At 41.1% G+C, this 23,782-nt stretch overlaps 1 protein-coding gene across 2 annotated transcripts in view; it reads right to left on the reverse strand.

The window, feature by feature from the left end:
* The window catches only part of APBA2 (amyloid beta precursor protein binding family A member 2), a 416,211-nt gene extending 400,567 nt beyond the window's left edge, over positions 1-15,644 (reverse strand). For both annotated transcript variants that reach the window (XM_088443436.1, XM_088443426.1), the window contains exon 1: positions 15,567-15,644. The gene's annotated coding sequence lies outside the window, so the exon portion shown is untranslated. The remainder of the gene's footprint in view (positions 1-15,566) is intronic.
* Positions 15,645-23,782: the final 8,138 nt, after the last annotated feature.

Below are 23,782 nucleotides of genomic sequence, written 5' to 3' on the forward strand. Positions count from 1 at the left end.
TTCATTTTCCATAAGTCTCACTTCATACTCTCCCTTAGAAAGACTATCTGATCCTGGTTCAAAACCTTAGTCATCATCGTCCCGGCTCATAATTTCTCTGCTCCCTTCTCCCAGACTCCATCTTCAATCCTCTATCATTGATGCTTCTTGCTATAGCTCTTTCCTCTACAATATCTGTGTATTCACTCTCCTGTCCATCACAACAATGTCCTCCATGCTACAAATATTCCTTCTTCATGACTAATATTGCACCTTATCTTTAACTCTCCATCCTTTCCCTACTTCTATTTTACTGGATACTTGCTGAGCCCTCATCTAGCATTGTATACTTTAACTATGTTTTATCGGATTGGGTATGAAATCCCGGTGGCTGTATAGCCACCGGGTGAAATGCCAACGCTGGAAGCCCGAAGCCGCAGAATCCCGATGGGGCAGGTAAGTAGGCATGCCCTACCCTTCTCCCCTCCCTAACCCTAACCCTCCCTTGGTAGTGCCTAACCCTAAAACTCCCGAGGTGGTGCCTAACCCTAAGTTCCCCTGGGGGTGCCCAAACCTAACCCCCCATCCCTGCACCCTAAACTTAACCCTCCCGGGGGTGGGGGTGCCTAACTCTAACCTCCCTCTGGTGGTGCCTAATGCTAACCCCCCCTTTCCCTAGCCTAACCCTAACCATCCTTGTGGGGTGCCTAACCCTAAGTCTCCCTGGGGGTGCCTAAACCTAACCCTCCCCCCCATTAACATTCCTCGCTTACTTTCATTTGGGAAGCAATCTGTTGGTATTCCGGCCTCGGGCTAAAGATAGGCGTCGGGATTTCGACGCCTATCTTTAGTACCAGACTGGGATTTAGATGCCGGGATTTCGTCAGACGGCTTCCCGAGAGTCGCCATTCTGACTACATTTTCATTATCTTAAGAGTACATGCATATATGTCATAGATTTAATCAGAAAGCAAATAGGAGAAATAGCAATAAAACTTGGAAACACGGAAAAATGGCACCCACTCTATAGTACTATATATAAAGCAAGGAATTGCAGCTGACATAAGGATCCACCAGTACCCTAAAATGCTAATAGGCAACAAGGCCCTAAAATCAAAAAGAGTCAAATGGCAGCTTCAACATTCCTAGCTAAGGTATAGTAAATATTATAATATAAAATATACAATATACACCCCAGGTGTTAAGGAATTAAAATAGCTCCAAAGCGAAATACAATGAATAATCACATTTATTAGTATATACCAATGAAATCAAACAAAATCAAAATTACAAAAGTGAATAAGATCAATGCAGGTATCAGACTATTCAAATAGAATGTAATCATCCTTCCGAAATAACTTTCCAGTGCTCCCTAGTACCCTGATACGAGTCCCAGTTGCTCCTAATCATCAGTAGCTACATATCAGTTGTGTCCAGTTGCAAGGCACATCGGTTTTTCACTACTACCTTTCAGTACTGCCGCTCACTCTTCACAGACTGAGATCTTCATTCGTTGCTCTCAACTGACACTGTCAGCATTCAAACAGCGCAGAGCTTCTCAAACCACCAGCTCCACTTACCTACACTCAGATTTCATCATCACAGTTAGGGAATCCAATCCTGGTCAGTTTCAGGAGCCCAAGTACCTCGGGATTTTCGGCACCAAATGCTGTGTATTAATGGGATTCTTGTGGTCACTGAGACAGCCACTGGCAGTGACAGTCTACAGTCTCAGTGACCACATTAGTGACTGGCATGGTTCTGGATGTTGAGGCTGCGTGTGTGACTCACACGCTGCCCTGCTTCTGCTGTCACTCATTGAAGGGAGCGGGGACGGACTTCAGCCAGTGGGTAAGGAGTGAGTGAGATGCTTAGTAGTATATAAAGCACGCCACTTCCTCCTGCTGGTCGATATCGATAGCATTACCCCAGGGGCGTGTCCAGCATCCCTAGAGTCTCCCAGGGACTATTGTCTGCACTATCGGCTCCTCCTCTGTGACAGGAGCAGAGTGCTTTTTAGCTTTTTTGCATGCACGCCAACCTGGTCAATATCAACCAGGTTAGCCTGTTTACTATAGGGACCCGCGATCAACGATTGTTATAGTATAGTAGTTTGGGGGTTGTTGCATGTGTTGGATGTTCGATATCGAACATCCAGCACATGCAGGATGATCAGAGGAATCCATTGTAGAGTGAGTGACAGACTGTGAGTGTTTGGAGGTGGTGATAGGGGAATGGTCAGAAAACGCAGGCATTCCTATCCGCTTGAACGGCGTTACTTGGGCGTGCATAAATTAGCCATTGCGATTGCATACGCAGCTTAAGAGCCCATTCCGTGCGAAGAGACTTGCAGTGCCTCCCACTAATAGGATCAATTATAATTCCGATATCAGTATTGCATTTAATATTAGCTGCTGGGATATACTTTATATATATATTGAGAGCTCTGCCGTTGTTTACATTCTATTTGAATATCTGCTTTGATCCTATTCACTTTTAAAGTTTTGATTTATTTCTTTTTCTTGGTGTAGGCTAATAAATGCGATAATTCGTTATTATATTGTAGTTTGGAGCTATTTAAGGGGTCTATTTACTAAGCAGTGTTAGGAGACAGTGAAAAGTGATAAGAAAGTGATAAGGTGCCAGCCAATCAGCTCCCAACTGTAATTTTTCAAACACAGCCTGTGAGATGACAGTTGGGAGCTGATTGGCTGGCACCTTATTACTTTTCACTCTGTCTCCTAACAATGCTTGGTAACTAGACCCCTTAATTCCCTAACACCTGGGTTGTATATAATATAATGTCATATATTTTAGATTATAGTACTTGTGCTGCCATTTTTCTCTTTTTGAACAATAAAACTTGCTAACAATGTATATTCCTGTATGTCCTTTTGATTTTATATAACAGTCAATCTAAGTCCAAATGTATAGTCAGTCAGACACTATGGTAATTTATATTATTATATTTCTAATTTAGCTTGTATGCTGCTTTACTTGTATTTATAGCTAGTCACCTAAATACAGAATAGATTTACTTTACAGAATTCCCAAATGCTTATTTGATTATGTCATTTACCTCTCAGAAGGGCTTAATAATAAGATTTCTGGGGCACTTCTGTATGGTTATGGACTCTGGAAGTAGGGCTCCTTGAAATGCATTAACACCCAATTTAATACAATTTCTTATAGTGTCAATATTGATTTACAAGTATGGATTCTTCATTCCTCATTATTTGTTAGTTATACAGCTGATCCCCAAACATATATTATCATATCACATGCAATAACTAAAGATAAAGTAGCCCATGTGGCTGATATTAGTTGAACCATTTGAATAAAATGGGCATTTACCTACAGCCCACCAGGCCCTTGGATTAGGAAGAAAACACTCCTTCAAGCAAGGCTGAATTTCACATTAGTGCCAATTTAATTCTACACCAGCCAATCAAAACCTTAAACCTAGCCCCAAACTGTAAAACTATTCCTAGGATTAAATAAACAATCATCCTCAAATTCTAAAACTGTTCGAAATGCGAAAGACTGCATCATTTGTTATAAAGAAAATGCAAAGTTATATTTTTTGTGTTTATTTACTACGAACCAACATATTTTGTAACGCTTTACAGAGAATATTTGACATTCATATCAGTCCATGCCCCATCGTACCTTACAAATTTCCTAGGAGATATTCTACTGATTAATTGTGAAATCATGGAATACTGGTTGTTGTTTTTTTTGTTTTATCGTCTAATGTGTACCCACTTTTAGTCTGCAGTCCTGAATTCCATCCAATGAGATGCTGATGTTGTGTTAAAATGTCCCCAAAACAAGAACAGGCTGAAGCGGCTGTATTTAGCAATTCCTGCTTAATAATGTGCAGGTTAGATGACTACCAGGTGCCCATCAAGAAAATAGGAAAGATCAGGACACTGAGTACTTTGTATTTAAAAAGCTAGACAAATGCTAATTTATATTAAAGCAGTTTCAGTGAAGCCAATGTTTGTGTTGTTGAAAATGACCTTGCAAACATGACTTCTTCAGAAAAAAATAATTTGGGTCATGATTTATTTGCTGTAATGTTTGTTTAAATTACCAACATTACATACAGTAGTACAGTTTATGCTGTGACAATATATTGTAAGTTACTTATATTATAAACAGTGAGCAGTGCTACCATTATGTATATTTGCTTCATTCAGCAAGTTGTAGAATTTGTTTCTGTAAACCTTGTATGATAGCAGCATAACTACCCTACTTCTATCACAAAGTATCAGCATATGCTAAGGGTACTATATTACCTACTGTCATTTACATACTGTATAGGATCATGTACCTGCCAGAATAAATTGCTAGGATGTTAGAAATCACTAAAGATGAAAATTCCAAGATGACTTCAGGCATTCTAATAATGTAAACTAGGGCTATGTTATCTCTTGTAATGCACACATACACAGACCTGAGAATTTAGCAGTAGGTTGGAATATCAATAACAGTATTTTAAGAATCAATGGAATATGCTCAAATTCACAGTTTTGACCTATTCCCAAAGCAACTCAATCTTTAACATCGCACTGTGGCACTTGTACTTTTAGGTGAGTGAATGTACTGTAGGTAATTTTCTGTCACATATATTTAAACACATCTGCAGTGGACAAGTCATTACAAGTTTGAAAAATATATTTTAACATTGAAAGACCAGAGCAGGGACTTCTTCAGAGCAACTGTGGCCATTCCCAGCACATGTGCCTGCTGCTCATGCTCTGGCCATACACACTCTGAAGAGGACCCTGCTTTACTGTACCAAGTAGCCTATAGCACCGTCACCAGCCCCTAACTACATTTTGCTAAGTCAATGCGCAATCCACTATCTCTCCGATGATTTTTCTTGCCGATAGGGAAAATAACCACAAAATATAATTCCCTACATAGTTCCTACCCATCTGAGAACACGTAATTATTTCTACATTAGGAGTGTAGACTTATGACCAGCGATAGTGCAGATGCAGCTTGGCAGTGTTAAAAATGTGAAAGTAGCATTACATAGCTGACCACAATATTATGTAATTGTCATATACACAAGAGAGAACAGTGTCTTGACATTGCTAGTAATAAATAGCAAAGTTGTATTTTCCATAGAAAATTTGATTAAAGTTGCATCATCACTTAGGAAACAGTTTTACTAAGGTGACTCCTACCCCAATATTACAGAATGGGCATTACATAAAGATGACTAATAAATTAAATGCTTTCAGATGGAGGGATTAATACAAGGCTGGAACTAGAGCTGTGCCACCTGTGCCATCGCACAGAGTGCAGAGCCCTGGGGGTGGCACCATCTCGGCTCATACGCACCTGCATGTGGCTTGCAGGGTGCCTGGAATGGCACCTTGCAGCCAGTAGCGCTACTGCAGAGATGCTGTAGCCAGTAGAGTTGCCTAGAGCATCCTCTAAATTGCAACCCCACAAAAAACACACATCAAAGGAAATACCGCGCTGGCAGACAATGGAATGTATGATAATAAAAATAGAATTTAATAAAGGTTAAAACAAGAATTCACATATCTAATAAAATAGAACATGGGAAGAAAAGAAAAAAAAGGGGAAAAGGAAAACATGGAACTAATGAATGGATAAATAAAAAATAAAATAAAAAAAATGGAGAATGAAAATAGTTTAAAATGCAATAAATGACCCAATAAGGTAAATATCACTGTACTGTGTTACAAATGATACAGTGACAATCAATGAATCAAAAAGCAATCAAAGTGCAGTATTTGTTGTCCCTTAACACAGATTCATGAGTCGTGTCCTGTGTATAGCAACAATGTGTCCCACCGTATTGTAGCAAATGAATCCACGTATAGTGTCCAGAACAACGTGAAACTGGTGGATGAAAACACAAACTAACATGTTAATGTATAGCTGAAGTGTGCTCCAACAGGCGCCACAGTGTTTGGTAAATAGTATAGAGAGTTACTGACCAGCATAGGGGTAATGAGCTGTGGCAGGAGCGCTGATGCCGTAACTTTCTGTCCGGCCTGTAGAAAGTGGAAGCCGGCAGTGTTGAGGTGGCAGGCTGTTACAGGAGCTCCGGTGAATGGCTCGCCATCCGGCTGGTGGTCAGCATGAAAAGTCAAGCTGTTACAGACGCCCCGGTAAGTAGCTCTCTGCCCGGCTAGTGAGTGAGGGGGGCCGGCAGCGTGGAGATGGCATGCTGATGCAGGAGTTCCCGTGGGTTGCTCACTGTCCAGCTGATGAATGGGAGATGTGGCTGTGGAGATGATGTAGGGGGGAAGAATAATTATTTAAATCATGTGCTGAAACGTAGCTGCGACTTGAAATAACTCCCCGCATCGGGGTGGAGAACAGCAAGCTCTTGGAGGTGAGTGCAAAAAGCCAGTGAAGTACAGATCAGCGTAGCAATGTGATGGGCAGCAACGCGTTTCGTCCCATTCCTGGGACTTTTTCAAGCTGAATGCCCATATTGGAGTAGCTCTCTTAAATAGGGAGCAAGCTCGATCTAATCAACCCTTAATTAGAGGATATTGGTGGCAGATTTGTCAATCATAGCATCAAATAGATTGTCCATTATAAGAATCATGAAAAAGAGCCACTATTTTGGATAGAAACAAAGAGAAAATAATAATACAGAAAAATAATAAAGCATATATTAACATAAAATGTCTATATAAACATAAATAAAATAATAAATAACAATAACATAAGGTGCCAGTGTGCACCTAAAGATAAAATAAAATAAAATATGAGATAAATACAAAAAATCTAAGAACTAAACAAATAACATATAAAAGGCAGAGATGAGTTACAAGCCAAAATTCTATACCCATAAATGGGACTAACTAAATGAACAAAAAAATAAATCGATATATAAATAGATATATAAATATATATATATATATATATATATACAAACACATGTATATACACATATATAGCAATCTGAAAGCACTGAGCTCTAGTGTACCCCATAGGGGAAAAGTAGCACATCGAGCATAAAGATGGATATAATAAATGGGACAAATTGTTAAAATATCTACATTCCTAAAGTATTATCATTTAGACATGAATAATTTTAGTCACAGTCTATCGATACTAAGAGATAAATAGAACTGACTGGTTCAAATGAATAAAAAATCAACAAGACCAGCTTAAGGGTAATAATCTATTGGGACAAAAATAAGATGATCAGATAATAATTTTAATAAAATTGAAATTGATCTAGAACTCAATAAGTCTAAAACAAAGGTAAATAATAAAGCCAAAAAAACCATTATAAATATTTAAATTTATCATAGTGCAATGATTGATCACAAAAACAAGTACTAATGATGGTCCAGAGTAACCAAAAATAGAGGAAACGTTTGTTTTAGTAGTTGCTAATAATTTGTACTGTTGATATTAGTAGTATACAGAATATACATTAGGAAAGATCCTACTGTGAAAGAGCATGAATGCACAGACAGGCTTATACACTCAATACTGGGGGAAGATGGAAGCGAAGAGAAGATGTATAAATAAGGGAACTAAGGAGTGGCGGGGATGGGTGGGGAACGCCGTGTGCCGTCCACTGACCAGGCAGAACATGAGGACGGCAGACGGCGACCACCAACCAAATCCAGAGGTCAATCAACAAATTTGAGGGCTTCATTAAGCCCATCGGGCGCCAAGGTTTGGAGTCTAAAGATCCATTCTGATTCGGCTTTACAGAGTCTTCTAAAACAATCACCTCCTCTTAGAGTGGGTTTGATGGTTTCAATTCCCAGAATGGAGACATCTAATGGATCACATTTATGATAATCAACAAAATGTCTAGATACACTGTGTCATAAGTCCCTTAAGTATGTTGCTGCAATGTTCTCGAAAACTCTCTTTAAGGGATCTGGTGGTACGTCCGATGTATTGTTTCGGGCATGTACAACTCAACACATAGTATATTGTGTAATCTGTTTGACAGTTAACAAAGTTTTTTATAGTATATTCTATTTTGTTTAATACTGATGTAATGGTCTTAACCCTGTTCTGGATATAGCCACAAGTGAGGCTCCTAAGACGGTTACAACGATAACAGCCCAGGGGTCTGGCTGATAAAGTTACAGTGATTTGAAGTGCAGAAGTATTTTCACATTATGCACAAAGCATTCCGGATAAACACTGTGCACTAAGACTGAACCCTTCCATCTACTGTTATTGGGAAGTCTAATGATAGCAGTGCTTAAGTAGTACAAATTGTCCATCCATATGGTGCAGGACTACTTTGCCCCATGGGCACAGAGGTGACATTAAATTTGCCATCTTCATGACCACAGCAGCAGGTTTTTATAGAAGCCTTTAGTAGTCCAAAGACCTATACATATTCACTCTTTATTCTACTTCTGTACAGTATGCTCTCTCTGTTATTTTTTGACACATGTACAATAGTGAAATTTTAGAATTGTTATATAATTGCAAAATGTATTATGGATACAAAATAGATGACTACCAGGTGCCCATCAAGAAAATAGGAAAGATCAGGACACTGAGTACTTTGTATATAAAAAGCTAGACAAATGCTAATTTATATTAAAGCAGTTTCAATGAAGCCAATGTTTGTGTTGTTGAAAACGACCTTGCAAACATGACTTCTTAAAAAAAAATGAATTTGGGTCATGATTTATTTGCTGTAAAGTTTGTTTAAATTACCAATATTACATACAGTAGTAGTTTATGCTGTGACAATATATTGTAAGTTACTTATATTATAAACAGTGAGCAGTGCTACCATTATGTATATTTGCTTCATTCAGCAAGTTGTAGAATTTGTTTCTGTAAACCTTGTATGATAGCAGCATAACTACCCTACTTCTATCACAAAGTATCAGCATATGCTAAGGGTACTATATTACCTACTGTCATTTACATACTGTATAGGATCATGTACCTGCCAGAATAAATTGCTAGGATGTTAGAAATCACTAAAGATGAAAATTCCAAGATGACTTCAGGCATTCTAATAATGTAAACTAGGGCTATGTTATCTCTTGTAATGCACACATACACAGACCTGAGAATTTAGCAGTAGGTTGGAATATCAATAACAGTATTTTAAGAATCAATGGAATATGCTCAAATTCACAGTTTTGACCTATTCCCAAAGCAACTCAATCTTTAACATCGCACTGTGGCACTTGTACTTTTAGGTGAGTGAATGTACTGTAGGTAATTTTCTGTCACATATATTTAAACACATCTGCAGTGGACAAGTCATTACAAGTTTGAACAATATATTTTAACATTGAAAGACCAGAGCTGGGACTTCTTCAGAGCAACTGTGGCCATTCCCAGCACATGTGCCTGCTGCTCATGCTCTGGCCATACACACTCTGAAGAGGACCCTGCTTTACTGTACCAAGTAGCCTATAGCACCGTCACCAGCCCCTAACTACATTTTGCTGTCAATGCGCAATCCACTATCTCTCCGATGATTTTTCTTGCTGATAGGGAAAATAACCACAAAATATAATTACCTACATAGTTCCTACCCATCTGAGAACACATAATTATTTCTACATTAGGAGTATAGACTTATGACCAGCGATAGTGCAGACGCAGCTTGGCAGTGTTAAAAATGTGAAAGTAGCATTACATAGCTGACCACAATATTATGTAATTGTCATATACACAAGAGAGAACAGTGTCTTGACATTGCTAGTAATAAATAGCAAAGTTGTATTTTCCATAGAAAATTTGATTAAAGTTGCATCATCACTTAGGAAACAGTTTTACTAAGGTGACTCCTACCCCAATATTACAGAATGGGCATTAAATAAAGATGACTAATAAATTAAATGCTTTCAGATGGAGGGATTAATACAAGGCTGGAACTAGAGCTGTGCCACCTGTGCCATCGCACAGAGTGCAGAGCCCTGGGGGTCGCACAGTCTCTGCTCATACGGCACCTGCATGTGGCTTGCAGGGTGTCTGGAATGGCACCTTGCAGCCAGTAGCGCTACTGCAGAGATGCTGCAGCCTGTAGAGTTGCCTAGAGCATCCTTAGGACACTCCAGGCAGTGCTCTACTTCCCAGAGCCGGTGATCCAGCCCCCTAGGCATGACATCATGACTGCTGCCCTGTTAATAAGCTGGGTTAATATATAAACAGTTGATCATTAGCAACTAGGTAGTGCTGCTGGAGTCATCACCATCATCATTACAACATATCTTTACACCAGGTTTCGGTAACTCCAAAAGGTACACCTCCCAAGAAGCTCATCATTGGTTAAGTAGCTCATCTACGGATAAGTAGCTCATCTATGGACTGGGGCGTAGCAAGACCTATGGGGACCCCATAGCAAAATTTCCACAGGGCCTTCCCATGTGCAAATTATTTAGCATTTTTTCAATTTTGATTATACATGATCTAATATTTTCACTATCTGTCTAATTAGTTGACATGCAGGATTAAATTCATGGTAATTAGCATATAGTAAGTATTATAATTAAAAAAAACATTCTAAAAATTATATAGTCTCCTTAATCCTAAATGTTTATGAAATAACGTGGTATATAAAAAGACTATGATTCAATAATAAAACAGTCAGTTAGGAGAGATGTAGGTGGCGCCGGCTGGGCCAGTGACATCAGATGCCCTGCAGCAGGACTCTGGTGAGAAAAGCCTGGGCGCAGGAGATGGCAGTGTAACTCAGTGAAGGGAGAGGGCCAGCTCCATAGCAGCCCCGTTCTTTACACCTACTCTAGCTATGTCCTTGCCTGTTAGTGGCAGCTGGTCTACCAAAGATTAGAAAAGTGTGTACAGTGACACAATACTTTCAGTAGATTGATTCAGCAGATGCAGTTCTGAGATCTGCTCCAAAATTAGACAGGTGTGGAGGCATATATTGGGTGTTGAATCTGCATCCAGTTCTCCAGTAAGATTGTGTCAACAGTCTGGTCTAGAGTTGGATCCCCAGAGTATTGGACAAGTGTGTACCCATCTTAAGTCATGCAACACCATTTTAAATGAAAAATTTGCTTAATTGATTGTTTCTAAATTAAAAATTGCAGATAAAATGGAGAGAGGTGTCTGAAGGGGTTAGGGTGACAGACAAAAATTTGGTATATAGTCCTTACCTAAAGATGTTATTCAGATTTTTCTGAAGATGTTGCTGTTCAAGACCTTATTGGAAGATGTAAACCAAAGTCCATATAGTCATTATTCAAAGTTACTTAAATAAGCAGGGACTACTCAGATAGTAACAATGTAAAACAAAATGTCACCACAAAATGGCTGCCAATAGGTGGGCATCCTTTATATAGGGCTGTGACCTGCATTGTGACATCACAATGCATGCAGACAGCAGCAAGAGATGGCTGTAGCTTAGATCAGCTCTGGGCCCAGATGCTCTGCAGCAGCAATCTGGTGTGAATAGCACAGATAGCATTACTGCCTCACAGGACTAAGGTCGTGGGTTTGATTCTCACTATGGCCCTAACTGTGTGGAGTTTGTATATTCTCCCTCTGATTGCGTGGGTTTCCTCCCACACTCCAAAAATATACTGGTAGGATAATTGGCCCCCAACAAAAATGAACCCTAGTGTTTATGTGTGCGAGCATGTGGTAGGGAACATAGCTTGTAAGCTCCACTGGATCTGGAGACTGATGTGAATGGCCAGATATTCTCTGTAAAGTGCTGCAGAATATGTGTGCGCTATATAAATAACTGTTAATAAATAAGTAGAAAACCTGGGGTTCAGGAGATGGCAGTGTAACTAGGTGCAGGGAGAGGCCCTGGCCCCAGAGGTGGCCTGGGGCCTGTAGCAGCCACACTCTCTGCACCTCCTCTAGCATACATCTATCCTCCCTGCACTACACATAACCCATGAGCTACGTGTGACTCGGTAGTGCTGAGCGTCTTCTCATGTGACTTCCCTTCAGATGCGTCTTATTCGCACAGCAATGCAAATAGGACGCACAAGCAGCTTCTGCTGATTACAATGATATGCAGCATGCCTATGTTCTGTTTGTAGCTGCAGCTGTATCTGCATACGAAATGCTACATTACAGTGTCAGCAGCTGTGACACTGTAATGTAGCATTTCGGATGCAGATACACCCGCAGTCACACATGGAATATAGGCATGCTGCATATCATTGTAATCAGCAGAAGCTGCTTGTGCGTCCTATTTGCATTGCTGTGCGAATAAGACGCATCTGAAGGAGAAAAGGTCACCTGAAAAGATACTCAGCACTACTGAGTCATGTCACGCAATGACGGGACTAGAAGGGCTGCTTAGCACGCAAGGAGGCTAGATGTATGAGGACACATCTGTACGCCCTTGTCTGTGGATAAGTATCATTAGGTTGCATCTTTATGGGGCATACTACACTTACATGTACATGCCCTATCTGTACTCAACTACGTAGCATGCATCGCCGCTCTGCCTCGCTAAGATACTCTCACATCTTATTACTTATGCATTTTGGTCTGCTAGTCATAGGCAAACGCAGGGGGGGTTTCCGTCTGCCTGGAAACCCCCCTCCCCAGCACACACCATGGCCACAATAGAAATAGTAATAGAATAGAATGTTGCTAGTGCTGCATGTTCTTTTCAGTATCACAAATGAAATGATTGGTACCAACTGTGGATCTTTTAAAATGTGTCAGCCAGTAATAAATATACCTGTGCACCAACTAGGAGATGTGGAAAACATGCACTGTTAGGGGTGCACTGCTATAAACCATCAATAGGGTTAATAATTAATACTGTATAATAATACACTATCCAGTACATAAGGAGACCGATATGTACATATGTGTCTAGGGTAGTGCTAAGTTCTGCTGCTGCTGCTCCCTCAGACTCCCGGACTTGCTTCATACTCTGGAATGGTGCCCACATCTGAAAAAAAACATTCTGCTCAGACAGGATGGACCTACTGCTGAATCTGATGGCTTACTGTGATCGCTGGTCCTGTATATGCTGGAATTATGCAACACAATATACTTTGTATGTAACATATTAAAGCTGGATAAGTGCTAATTATGCCCTCTTCATGGACTGACCACACTCACTCTAAAATCAAGCATTTGGAAACCCCCCTCTAGAAATCCTGTGTTTGCTACTACTAGTGCAGTTTGAACATGAGTAATATATACAACCCACAAATGGGTGATGTCAATCTCTAACTGAAGCCCCATGTATCTACAAGGTAGCCCAGAGAAGAAGTCCAACCAGCTGCCAGTATGAATCAATCAAGATAATTCTTTCTCATTGCAACAAATGTTCCACTCTGACCACATAGAGCCATACTGTAATAGTTCCTTGTGATTTTCGTGTTACTGTTTGTCTTTTTAAGAATGTCAGATTACAAAGTACAAATCTTTAGAAGGAAGCTCAGGAATGGTAAAGAGTGATGGCAGAACGCTATCCTCACAAATTCTCTGCTATCACACTTGAAAATTGTTAAACTCCTTTGTTACAGCAGACAAGAAAACCTTTAGACAATACCTTGTTTCATAACCTACAGATAAATCAATGACCAACAAAATATAGATAAATGGTGGTGGAATGTTTAGCTTTGTTGCCTCACAGCACTGTGGTCATGAATTAAATTCCAATCAGTGCCCAATCTGTGTGGAGTTTGTATGTTATCCACATGTTTGCATGGCTTTTCTCCAAGTACAGACGTTTCCTTCTACATTACAAAAACATACTGTTAGGTTAATTGCTTCTGACAGAAATGAACTGTAGTGTGTATATGTGGTGGGGACTGATGTGAATTATTAAATACTGTCTAAAAAGTGCTGTGTAATAAGGGTGCAATATATAACGGGTTAAAAATTATAATGTATGCCACTGTAATCATATCAAATTGGGCCACAATGAACAAAACCAAATTAATAAAACACATTATCCTTAAATATAGCTTAAAGACTGATGAGTAGTGCTGTTTTATGTCGCTCTCTCCAGATAACATTACTATATACAGGAACTATTCTCTTTACATTGTCAGAAGATAATAAGAACCAGATGAAAAAGTAAAGAAAAAAATGAGGCATACTACAGTAATGTAATGAGATATGCAGTACCGTGTCAGTCTCTGAGATGTTATGCATGTCTTTCATAGAACAAAATGTAAGTGCAAGAAACATAATAGAAAATGATGATGGGTTGGGACTCTGAATATTAAGGCTGCATTAGACCTAATAGCAGAGGAAGAGCATTACACCAAACATAGGAGACATTTGCTATGTAAATGTAGCTATAGAATTATCTCACAAGCAGTAAGTGAGTGACCAGCGGAACAAGTGAGTGAAGTATGGTGGCTGCTGACCTAAAGATGACAGTTTAATGGAATCATTTGTCATCCATGTAGCAAGTCTCCATGGAGAACCATGCAGCTAAAAATCAGAGTAGCAAGGCTTACTAGCAATGACTGAGAGTTATTAGATTTAACACTTGTATTTTGTAACCAGGGACCGCCATGCCATCATTAGCAGTAATCATTTTCCTCAGTGCCAGATTGCAGTCATCGAATGGATAGCTAACATTCATAATGACAATAAAGCAAACATTTTATATCTTACATTTCAATATTTAGATCCATGAATATAACTTATTACTTGTTGTAACAGTATTATAGCACAAACTTTATTTACATATATGTAGGTCAGCTAATAGAAATAAATATTATTTAAAGATTTAGATTTATTTATTACACCACCAATGAACACAGCTTTCCCAAAAATTATCAACACATGACAAAGAAATGATAGAATATGCTCACACACACAGTTTATATAATAGCTACAAAATCTGTAATAATATACAGTGTAAACATACATACAGTATCTTCCCGTAAGAGGTAACAAGGCAAGGCATATACAGAAATGTTGTGTTTAAAGTGGTCAATGCTGGAGATTAATGGGTATTACTATGTACAGTATCACTCCTTTACCAATCTTTAATTGTAAGCTCTTCGGGATAAGGACTGGGTGTGCCTGCATAATATATGTAAGATGATGTACACAAAGCAGGGCTGTTCAGAAGGGATAGGCACATTATCAGTTACTACATGAAGATGAGAGAAGCAGCCAGTCAAATCCTGCTGGTGGGTACGTGTCCTGTACATTGCACCTTGCTCAGGACCAGGAACAGCAGCAGCTCCTATAACTAGCAGGGAGGTCCTGACTTCCACCGCTGAACCCCTGTGACTAGCAGCTGCAGATGTTTATTGGGACATAATGTCCCTTTTAAAGCAGCCTAAATTTCCCTATAGCAACAGATTAAAATAAGTAAACAATGCTCATGATGTAGAAAGATGATGTCCTAAACCCCAGACATATGAGTTATATTATATCACATTTATTATATGCCTAACAATTCAAAATAAACATTCTAGCCAGCTCCCGTATCGAAATACAAACAAACGGGGCCATCCTCAAGCCTCCGATGCAAGCATTGTGATTCCTGTCTCACTCTACTTTCATGCTAGTTCCACACCCCTTTAAATCTCTTTCTACTAAGGTCAGTCCTTTTGAGGTGTGCATGCAAAAGATCGCATCCCTTGCCAAGTTGCATATGTCCCTACCTGTTCTGCAGTGCCTTGGTGTGTCTCCCTCTCTGCGGAAGCTCCAGATTCTCAGGCAGCAAACAGCTCTTTTGTGTGCTTGCTTCCCAGCCACACGCTGAGACTACTAATTAACCCGGGAAGCAGCATGGACAAACCAGAATGGCTGCCCTGGAACCTGTGTAGACAGAAACGGCAACCCCTTGGCTGAGAAAGGGAGAAGAATACACCAGAGAGTGGAGGGAGGGGATGAAGCTGTTACCATAGTGACGGCTGCCCCATCCTCCTCCTGTAGGCCTCTGTGCCTTGTAGTAAAGAAATGCAGTGTGAGCAATACACTGGAGGGGAATGTTTGTAAATGATTGTTTATCCCCATATGCTCCAGTTCACCCTGATTAAATGTTGATGTTTTTCTACACTTGTATTTTTCGACATAGAAGTTCCACCATAGGGCACTTGAATAGATCCATAGCTTCAGTGAAGTGTGGGCCTCTGATAAATGCAGGTTAAAGCACCTGTTCTATTCTTTTGTAGTGTTGGATTAATGTACTATCTGTTCCAACAATACACAACACACAATGACTGTGTGAGAACATTATTATGTATCATATGGTAGTTGTCAAGAGTCCATAATTATTAGAGATTGTCTGAGGTTTTAAAGAATTGTTCCCCTAATATTTTATATTGAAAGTATGGACACACCACACAAAAGACCTATTTTTATTTGTTAGATGCACATATTACAATTTATTCTTCCCCCCTAGGTATAAGAAGTTTACATTTATTCAGAATATCCAGAATTCAAAGATCAATTCACTCATAAACTGCTTAGATATACTTGGTTAACATCATTATGCAAATATAATCACACATCAGCGGGAGTGCTCATGCAATGAGTCTGAGTTCTGTAGATATAGATCTGCAAGGTAATCCATAGATACAAGTAAAATGGAGGCACTCTCCAGTCTTAATCAACATTTATAAAATGTAAAAAATGATTCACCATACTGTAAATGACCTTTTTCAAGACATCCATATAACAGCAGCAGTAAATAATCTTATGCAAGCAAGTCATGGTGGGGGCATTCCAAAGCATGAGTAGTTTATTATGCTGTATTATTCAAATCCATACCTCCCAACTGTCCCGCATTCAGCGGGACAGTCCCGTTTTTCTGGGACTGTCCCGCTGTCCCACCCGCGGGCCTCAGTCCCACGGTGGGGGGGAAGTTGGGGGAAGCATACACTGCTGCTCTGCAGAGCAGCGGGTATACACAGCGAGAATAGATGCCGTGCGCATGCGCACAGCATCTATTCACTGTACAGGGGGAAGCCCGGGAGCAGCCCAGCATCTTGGAGATTAGTGATGTAAATGGGGGCGTGTCATCAGACCACGCCCCATTTTCGATCAGGCCGCGCGCGCGCCTTCGGCACGCGGAGGTCCCTAGTCTGGATCTCAAAATGTTGGGAGGTATCAAATCCAATGATGTTTGTAAGTGGCAAAGCGTTCGTTTGTGAATGGCATACATGCCCACACTGGGAAGCGTTGTGTTGTATTTGTACCTTACAGATAATGTTATCTACTAGGTGACTGGCACACTATAACATACTTCCCAACATGACCCTCTCCGGGAGGGACACTATGCTCTGGTCCTGGTCTTCCCTGGTAATTTATGATTGGTGGCGGCTCCAGAGGTGGGGCTGCAGCACAGTCCAAAATTCAAATAGGGGAGTCACACCAACTGCCAGTGAGTCCCAGCCAGTGATGTTTTGACAGCGTTTGAAATGACAGTTGGTGTGGCTCCCCTATTTGAATTTTGAACTAAGCTGCAGCCCCACCTCTTACCAGGGAAGTCCAGGACCAGAGCATTGTGTCCCTCCTGGAGAGGGTCATGTTGGGAGGTATGTTATAAAATATCTGTAATTTGAGCAAAATACTCCATATGTCAATAACATAAATTAGTATTAAGAAAACAAAAAAAAGTGTACGGGTGGGGGGAGTCTTGCCTGTAACCGTCCTTGCTATTATGTTAATGCAACATGGGATGCCATGCCTTCTGCATGCATTAATGATCCGAGCTGCGTCCACAGATGCAGTATTGGATCATCTGCATGATCCTTGGCTGGCCATGGGATCACACAGGCCGGCCAGCAGGGATGGGTAGAACGATTCACTGTACACATGGCTCAACTCAGTGGTGTGTCTAGAGACTGTCTCGGGACACAGCTCTTTAGAGCTGTAGGAAGCAGAGGTGCCGGCGACTCTGAGTGAGTCGCTGACAGCTCAGCCCCCTGCAGCCCAGCACTACAGCTCAAGGTTCGGCACTGACTCTCCTGAGTCAGTACACTCCCCCGAGCCCTGGCAGTAGCAGCGCAACTCAGAGTGAGTCACTGACAGCTCCACCCCCTACACTGCTGATATGACTCAGTGCAGAAGTATGATCAGTTTGGATCAGCAGTGTAGGGGGCGGAGCTGCCACTCACTCTGGCTCCCACTGACAGAGAGAATAGAGAGGTGAGTGTCTCGACACACCAAACACTGAGTGACTCACAAGCACTGTGGTCCGTCCCGCCCAATCAGTGTACAGCACCCGGCATCCGCCCCCTCTCTCTCCCCCCTCCCCCCTCCCTGTGGAGTGTACAGCACCCAGCACCTGACACCTCTCTGCCCCCCTCCCCTTGGAGTGTACAGCACCTGGCACCCGACTCCTCTCTCTCCCCCCCCCCTGTAGAGTGCACATCAGCCGGCGCCCTCCCTCCATCAGTAGCCGGCACCTTCCTCCCTTCCACCCTGCCGCAGCAGCACTCGGCTGTCTCCATCCCTGCGAGGCAGCGGCAGCAGCCTGCCTCCCCAGCCCAGCAAACAACACCATGTGCTGGGCTGGGAAGGAAAGTTACTGCCGCTGTCAAGAAGGGGTCGTAGTCGTACTGTGCATCCATGCACTTAGCCGGTCAGGAAGCTCACAACCTGCCCCACCGCTGCGCATGTACCAGACTCTAGTCAGCGCTATATATTTATGAAAATAGTGCTAATATGACTCTTCATTAGTGCTCGCAGCGGACCGGGGTATTATTAAATACAGATGCAAAATGAAAAATACCGCAGAGAATGAAAAAGACTATGCTACAGAGTCGTTTATAAATGGTGCCCTGGGTGTGCCACGAGGCCAGGTTCCGATGACTTGTGATATGCCCCTGTGAGATGTAACTATGCCCCTTCTGCGCTCACGCGTGCAGGGAGATTTCCAGGGCTGCATGGCAGCCCCAGTCCGTCCCTGATGGTAAGTTTCTTCTGTCTACAATTTTTCAGGCCTTGCTTAGCGATATACGGGTCCTGTCTATATGACAGTCTTACGAATGCAGAACAAAGTTCCTGCTCACTGGAGGTTGAACCTTCAGCAAAGGAAATTCACCCATGACCTTCTGATACACAGAGGGAACTCACAGTAAAAGTAATGCAAGCAGCCTTTAAAGTCGATATGTAATGTATATCTGTGAGCATGGAGACCACACTGAACATATGGAAACCAAGATGGAGAAATTTGTTTCTTCAAATAATGATTTGGTAGCTGTACATGAGGCGTTTGAGGTCAACGTATCTTCCCTGAGGGAGAAATTAACACAACAACAACCTCAGGCTCTGAGGCATCCTTGACACAGTACCAAACTTTTGGTTTGAAAGCACATGTCACAGCCATATTCATATGCCTTCTTCCCCAAATGTCAGATCATGAATAAATCATACACAGAAAGGATATTCAGAATTAAACACATCACCAAAATTTCTTCGTGTGAAATTCTGTTGAGAATAATTTTTTTTCATATAAAAGTTTGAATCCAAAGGGTAGCAAGACAGACCTTAGGCCAAACAGTCCCTCAAGGGATATTCAGATCTTCACAGATCTTTCATCCCTGGTCCTAGCAAAGAAGGTTATATTCAACCCTCAGAAAAACCAGATTTATGTACAGACAGTGCTGGGAAATAGAAATGGATTCACAATTATCATCCTCTCTAAAAAATCAGCAATGAATGATTTAAAGACTGTCACTATAGACAGAACTCAATCGAACACCTTCATGTGTCCAGAATGACTAGACCAATATCAGGATGTGCAAATCTCCAGAAGACAAAAATGAAGAGGTTAATGCAGAGTTGAATGTAAAATAGGTATAGATAACTCAAAAGAAATGTGTAGACAAAAATAGTGTATTTCCACACATGTGCAGAGCTGTACACACCTTGAGATGCATACTGTATGTACTGGGTTTACTACAAGTTATCCGGTGTGTCCTGCACCTTTCCTATAATACAGTAGATGCAAGAGATCAATCTCCTAACTCCCTTACTGAGCTTTATCTATGTGAGAATTACATCACACTTCTATTCCACTTTCCCAGTCAGTGTACATACATTCGGAATGCACTCAACTCTATTTTGTTTGCATGCTCTCATTTTCTGAGCATGAGCAGTGCGAATACACACAACATGCGATACGCAAATGGTCATACGTTCCACTCTTCATCAGCGACTACGAATGTTGAGGTATAACTCTGTGTCGGCCTTGGTTTATCCTTTCCCCATCCCATTCTCGCTTCTCCAATGTACTGGCAAGTCATATGGATCCAAAGAGAAATAAGAAAGATACAATAAAATATCTATTTTAAACTACTGACTAGGCACAGCCCCATCCTAGCTGCCACCATAATCACGAGTACCTCTGTGCACTTTTAGTAAAAAAATACCGGTTTGTAGCAGATATCAAACATTCTTTGTGGTACACCTTGATCTGCCTATATCTAAATTCAGCACCGTAACTGTGTTATTCGCCCTGTGCCAGCCATGCCCCCAAGTGCATGATGTCATACCAAGGGGCGGGGCCACCAGCACCCAGAAGAACAGCAGTGTCCGGGGGCTGTATAGCCTGTGGTGTCTATGTCCAGACGGCACCGCAACAGTGATTCAGGCTACAGGCACCCTGCTAGCCAGATGCAGGAACCATGGGGCAGCAACGGTGCCTCCAACAGGGCCTTGCACTCTATGTGGAGACACTGCTCACACACCCCTAGTTATTGTGGGATGCAGTCAGTCAACCCACAATCACCACTATCTTGTCACTGCAATCAGAATGTATCTTCAGAATACTGTAATAGCTGCATTATATCATAATATTGTAAATAATGGCATAGTAGAATGCAGTACTGTAGCTGCTGAGATGTAAATGCTCCAGTATATAGGTATAAAAAGGAGGAACTGAGCATTACGAATAACATTTGCCAATTATCAAGGGGCTATTCATGCCCCAGATAATTAAATATCCAACTCGCCACAATAGTGGTGGATTCTTAAGTTCCACAAAGCAGCTGTCCCACAATCTCTTTCTCCTATACATTCACTGCTAACTAGTGCTGAAAGTTTACACTGCCGGGCAGTGAAGGTGCACATGCGAGAACTTAGTTCATGTATGTGCACAGAGAGTGCTATTTGAGATGGAGGAATCCATTCATATCAGTTCCCTCTTTGCACTCTAAATTTACGAAGCGGCGACTTTTGTAATTTACAGTGTGACTATATTTTACACTTTTACACTTCTTGCATTTACTGTGTATGAACTATTTCTTATGTAGTGTGTGTGATTACTACTGATTACACCAAAACACTCCGCATTGTTTAGCATGTAAAATAAATACTTGTGATTCGATACTACTCATACTATAAAAGAAAGCTTATTCTTGAAACTTAACTTAGTACATTGTATATATCTTAAATTTGAGATCAAATATCTTTATTTTTAACTTTCTTTATGTAAATTTTCTGAAGCTAAATAAGTGTTCCTACATAGTTATAGTTTATATGCCAAAACATTCCTTAGAATAGTGGTTCCCAAACTTTTTTAAACCACGGAGCCCTAGAGTATCAGCATTGTTTTCACGGCACCCCTAAGCCAAAAGTTGTTATTGAGAAATTCAGAGAAAAATGTACTAAAGTATTAAAGTGAAGTAAATTGTGCTTCCTGTCATCCTTAGGGTCAGCTATGTGGTGGCGGACAGATTTGTGCTTCTGTTTGTCCACATATTTATATTACATTGACCATAAGTAATTTGATTTGGTGCTGGACCCACAACCTGAGGCACCCCTGCAAGTGTCCCGAGGCACCCCATGGTGCCACAGCGCACAGTTTGGGAACCATGCCTTCGAATATTATCCATAGGCATATGATAATGTTGGGGAGAATGAGATGGTTAATAAAATAAAATGAGTTAATAAAGACCCATCTCACAAAAACAAAAATGTATGTGACAATGTAACCTTGGTTAAGATAGCTCACGTGTATACTAATGTAACTACTGTACTTTACAAATACACTCAAGGTAATTTATGATATGTACTGTAGAACAAGCAAAGCACAACATACAATTCGTTTTGGTCCAGAGGTGAGTTATGGTTTGTTGTAGTGCGCCTAGGTTTATGGAGAAATATGGTGGGTTCTGTGGAGGAGCACGTTTGGGTGACGTTAAGTTAAGTGGAATAAAAGGATTCCTTACAAGATATGGAAAGAGACAAATGGATGGAGTCAGCACCTTTTACGGAACATTCCCTGTTGTGCTAAGGGGTGCATAGCGATTCATTTTTAATCAGGACCTTTTTCTGAGCAATGTACTAAAAATACCTCACACACACAAAAGTGATGCATAATAATGACAATTCAGATGTCTGCTGCCCACTTTCATGATTTACTTAAACCTTAAAGGATTTAAAAAAAAACTTTTTTTTTTTAAATCAATAAAGGGATGGTTGTAAAGTGGTAGGAGGTTGGACTTTGACGTTATGTTTACATATTTGCACAGTATGGATGTTAAACCCATAAGTCTTTCTGTCCAAGGGTATTGCAAAGTACAGCTCTTACCGTGAGAACTGCCTTTGCAAGTTCAAGTGCATTTCTAAGTGCATACCGCGGTAGTACCCGCGGTATGTACCCGATAAGCGGCGGGATGTACTACATAACAGATGTGATGCTTAGTACATCCCACCCTATGTGTAATACCCCGATGTGGTAAGGGTGAGAAATGGTATAGCATGCATACAGATCAGAAGGGTGAGGTACAATTTGTCATGTTCAGAATGTTGACAAATTCTGACTGAGGGGCCTATTCATTAAACCTAAACATTCTCTGAAGATAATTAGCTTTCGAACTCTCATGGAGTTCTAGCTAATTATAGGTGGAATTCATCATTCCACCTCTCCATAAGTATCTATTCCGAAAAGCTGTCATTTTTGCGATGACAGCTTTTCGGGAAATAGATACTTTTCCCTGCCTACACTACCTTATCGCATCTGGAAACAGTGCTGCGCATGCGCTGTTACATCTGTAAAACCAGCGCATGCGCAGCACTGCCTACAGATGCGTTAAGTTTGTGTAGCCCCCTGACCCACCCCCCTCCCCCCCCCCCCGACTTACCTGTCCGCGCAGCAGCCTCCGGCTCCGTCCTGCTGGTCTGTCATGTGGTTTCCCAGCAGACCACATGACAGATTAGAAAAAAAAATATATATTTTTTTTTCTTTTTCTAAACTTTCTTGTGCTCTGCTGGGGAGCCTGAGGACGGAGCAGAGCGCCGGAGGGACTCGTCGGGGGACCTGCACACGCGGATACAGGTAAGTTTCACCTGCTATTCGCCACCTCACAGTGGCAAATAATGACTGCATCAAATTCCGAAAATTTATAATTTTCGGAATTTGATGAATACCATAATTTCCACATCCCCATACTAATGTATGGGGAGTGTGGAAATTAACGCAGGGGAACTTAGCAAGGAGATATCTGTGATATCTCCTGTGCTATGTGGCTACATGAATACCAAAATAACGTTATTTAAGGAAAATGTCCTTAAAAACGTTATTTTAGTGTTGATGAATAGGCCCCTGAATCTGAACATCACACAAGAGTAATGATACACAGTATAAGAGTATCTAGTATTCACGACACTCCTATACTTGGTATTCACTTCATTATTAGTAGGGGTGGTGCTCCCTATAATAAGGGGTAATTATCATAAAGAGGTCTTAAGCTGGGTACAGACTATAAGCTATATCCTATGATATATAATTTCCGACGCGGATCGGAACGGTATATTGTGTGGATCGGATAGTGTGTGCGACCAAGCACGTGTGCAAGATGGTCGATCACCGCATTGTCTCATCTGCTGTGCTGCACAGCAGATGTGACGATGTGGTGAATGAGGC

This window comes from Taudactylus pleione, unplaced genomic scaffold (genome assembly GCF_031769625.1).
Source record: "Taudactylus pleione unplaced genomic scaffold, aTauple2 ptg000019l, whole genome shotgun sequence".
NCBI lineage: Eukaryota > Metazoa > Chordata > Amphibia > Anura > Myobatrachidae > Taudactylus > Taudactylus pleione.